The sequence below is a fragment of the Sciurus carolinensis genome, chromosome 11, assembly GCF_902686445.1.
Source record: "Sciurus carolinensis chromosome 11, mSciCar1.2, whole genome shotgun sequence".
NCBI lineage: Eukaryota > Metazoa > Chordata > Mammalia > Rodentia > Sciuridae > Sciurus > Sciurus carolinensis.
Window position 1 is genome coordinate 20,898,583 of NC_062223.1, and position 4,248 is coordinate 20,902,830.

A 4,248-nucleotide genomic window follows, 5' to 3' on the forward strand; every position below is an offset into this window, starting at 1 on the left:
AATGGTCAACAAATACATGAAAAGAATGTTCAACATCTAGCAATTAGAGAAATGCAACTTAAAACTACACTAAGATTCTATCTCACTCCAGTGAGAATGGTAATTATCAAGAATATAAGTGACAATAAATGTTGGTGAGGATGTGGGAAAGGGGTAAACTCTTACATTGCTTATGAGACCGAACATTGGTGCAAACACTCTGGAAAGCAGTGTGGAGATTACTCAAAAAAGTAGAAGCCAGTTATCCCACTCTCCAGTTTATTCCCAAAGTACTTAAAATCAGCATGCTGTCTTGACAAAGACACATCAAAGTTTATAACAATTCAATTCACAATAGCTAAGGTATGGAACTAATCTCGGTGCCCTTCAATAGATTAATGGATAAAGAAAATGTGGTAAATATTTGCAATGGAATAGTACACTGCCATTAAAAAGAATGACTATGACTTTTGCTGGTAAATGGATGGTTCTGTAGACTTCGTACTAAGTGAAATATGCAGTCCCCCCAAAAAAAAACCAAAGGTCTAAGGTTCTCTTTCATATGCAGATGTTCACACACAACAAAGGAGAATGGGAAAGAAAGGAAGTTCAGTGGATTAGACAAAGAAGAATGAAAGGAAGGGTGGTGGGATGGGAATAAGAAAGACAGTAGAATGTATCAGGCATAACTTTCCTATGTTCATAAGGAATATACCACCAGTGAATCTCAACATCATATACAACCACATGAATGGTATCTTAATTTGAATAAGTTATACTTCATGTATATATAATATGCCAAATATATGCTATATCATGTAAATCTAAAAAAATAACAAATTAAAATGTTTTAATTTAAAAAATTTCATTTGATGAGAAATTGTTCCCATTTTCCTGCAATTCTTCACATTTCCTTCAGTTATTTGAACATATTACCTTTAAGAGTAATTTTGAAATCTTTTTTTTTGACACTTTGGTTATTCAGAGATAGATTTTACTTTCTGTAGTTTTCCCCTAAGCAACAATCGCATATTTTCTCTTTCTTTTTAGGCACCATAATGTTGTTGCTAAAAACCATTTAATATATACAATATAATACAGATTTGCTGTAGTCTGTGTAGCATTCTTAGATAACTTTCAACATTTTTCCAAATTTACCTGGAAAGTGTTTTGAAATGTCAATTGAGATTCCAGGAAGGTTTCCCATTCGTGCTTCATGAGAATTTCTGGTTGAGCCACATCTTCATCAATACTTCCTATCATTTACCTATTGCATTGTATCCATTCTGGTGTTAGGACAATGGAGTTTCTTGTGACTTTAATTTTCTTTTCCCTCATGATTGTGAAGTTAAGGAACTTCATTTTTATATTTGGTGTTCTTATCTCCAGTTTTGCCATTCTGCTGCATTTACACAAACACATTCTATGATTTAATGATTATTGAGTCAGAATGACTTTTCCAACAAGTAAATTGGGAAATTTCCCTTTCTTTTCATTCAGATCCTATGCCCCCTTGGATTCTTCACTACACACCATCTGATCTGATGCACTTTAAAACGTGTTTTCTGTTCTTTCTTTGCTGCAGTTCCAACCTGTTTGCTGTTTCTTGACTAATGCAGGACATTAATGCAGGACACCTCTTAGGCTTTGTTCTCGGCCATACCGTCTACCCCAAACCTATTCATTTAGAAGTTAGAATGATGACACGTTCTTACCATTTCATTTTTTGTGTGTGTGTGTTGTTCTGGGGTTGACCCCAGGACCTCCTGCTTTCCAGGCAAGCACCCTACCAACTGAATTATATCTCCAGGCCTCTGCCCTGTTTTCCTTTATTCCTCATGAAAATTTTATTATAGTAGTGACACAGTTTCAAAATCCTTATCAACCTTCTCCTCTGATAACAAAATCCCAAATCACAAATCTAATAATTTTTCCGATTCAAATTTATTATTGAAGGGACACAAGTTCAAAATCACTATGAACCATTTCTCTAATAACAAAACAAAAACCCAGAAATCTAATTCTTTGCCAGGTCCTATTTATGAAATAGCTCTAAAATGTATACACTTTTATTATTCACATGCAATAACTTTATATAACTCAGTTTTTCTTTACTTTTCTCCCCTAAATTATTCATTTCTTAACTTTGAATATGTTGAAAACAATGACATCACAAAAACAATTTCCTAAAGAATTATTTTGCATTTCATTTTGAGCTTCATTTATTAGCCATTGAGAGTCTTAAAAATGCTATCCCATTAAAGGTACTTGAAATATATGATCCTAAATGACCTGTCATTCTTATTGTCTACTGTTTTAAAAAAATTCATTTTAGAGCCAAACATCTTCAAATATTGCTTACTTCCCACTTACCAGGTATCTCTATGCTTTGTTCCTCTAATACCTTTGGCTCTGTTGCTCAAATCTCTAGGTTTGTAAGGTGCAGTGTAACTAGAACAGTAGAGGTACTGTAAAGAAATATGTTGAGTAAGTAAACTACAAATAATGAATCATATTTCTATAGTAATTTTAGACTTCTATTATGAATAATATAAATATAAAAAGGAAAATATTAAACTTTATTAAATGATAATATTATTAGAACAAAAAATATGGTATGATCTAAGAAAGTCTTGAAAATGAAAGATTTTTAGTTCTTCTACAAGACACAAATATTTTTGATAAATCACTATCATTAAACTATTATTTTTATTTGAATTACTATCACGATCTTTTAAAACCATGGTGAGTACATTCGGATTTAGCAAGAGAGTTTATTAGAAATATTTTTCAGCTTTTGAAAGAGTGAAGCTACGATATTATCGAAATAATGAATAGCTCAGTAGTCAAATTCAAAATTACTATTCCAAGTAGCTTAACAGTATCGCTGTTCTAGTTTTGTTTATGATGCTATCCAGATATAACTTTAAATAAAGTTTATTTTTAAGATAAAGACTCTTTGTAAATTTAGGTGAGCAAGTCCACAATCAGGACTGACTCAAGTGGGGTTTCTCTTCCACAGAAATGATTTTTTTGCTGCATCTTTCACATCCTTATTCCTCAGGCTATAAATGAGTAGGTTCAGCATGGGGATCACCAAGGTGTAAAACACAGCAGACACCTTCTCCTGTTCCAAGGAATACTTAGAACTTGGCTGGACATAGCTGAAGGAAACAGATCCATATAACAAGGTCACAGCAGACAGGTGGGAGACCAGGTGGAGAAGGCTTTGCACTTCCCCTCAGCAGAGCGGATTCTCTGGATGGCAACAAAGATGCGCACATAGGAGACCATAATGATGAAGAAAGTGACCACTGCAATGATCCCAGAGAAGACCAAGAGCAGCATCTCATTGGTACGGGCATCAGAGCAGGAAAGCCTCAGGAGAGGAGGGTTGTCACAGAAGTAATGATCCACAACGTTAGGACCACAGAAGTCTAGTCAGAGCAAACCTATGGTGTGTGTCAGTGAATTAATGAGACCACACAAGTAAGATGCAAGGACCATCTGAATACAGACGCTTTGGGTCATAATGACTGTATACATCAAGGGATTGGCTACTGCCACATACTTGTAGTAAGCCATCATAAACAAGAGGATGCCCTCTGTGGTCACATACACTGCAAAAAAGAAGCTGTGTAGAACACACCCAGAAAATGTACTGGACTTATGTTTGGAAAAGAGGTTGACCAGCATCTTAGGAGCAAAAACTGTGGAGTAGCAGATATCACAAAATGAAAGATTGCTAAGGAAGAAGTACATTGGAGTGTGAAACTGGGTGTTTAACCTGATTAAGACAATCATCCCCCAATTACCTGTCAGAGTGATGAGATAAATCAGGGCAAAGAGTAAAAAGAGAGGGATCTGCAAGTTAGGATTTTCCGTTAACCCTACCAGAAGGAATTCCTCCACCCCTGAATGATTCCAGCCTCCCATGCATTCAGGTGGATATGGCTCCTTAGTAGCAGAACAAGAAGATGTCACTTAGATGAAAAATAAATGACCTCCATAATCCAGTATCCATCAGACATGTGATATTTAGGGTACCCTGTACATAGATGAAGAAAAGAGATTGACTTCAGCAGTGCATGGTAAGTGTGTTAGGCAACCTGTATAGTATGACTCAAAATTTCAGTATTTCCATTTATTTATTTATCTTTATGCTGAGGCTTGAACCCAGGGTCTCATGAGTGGTAAGCAAGCACTTTACCACTGAACTACAAACCCAGCCCACTTATTTTATTATTATTATTTATTATTTTATTCTCC

At 35.1% G+C, this 4,248-nt stretch overlaps 1 pseudogene; it reads right to left on the reverse strand.

Annotated features, from left to right (window-relative positions):
• Positions 1–2,977: 2,977 nt before the first annotated feature.
• Positions 2,978–3,915, reverse strand: LOC124960339 (olfactory receptor 1052-like; annotated as a pseudogene).
• Positions 3,916–4,248: the final 333 nt, after the last annotated feature.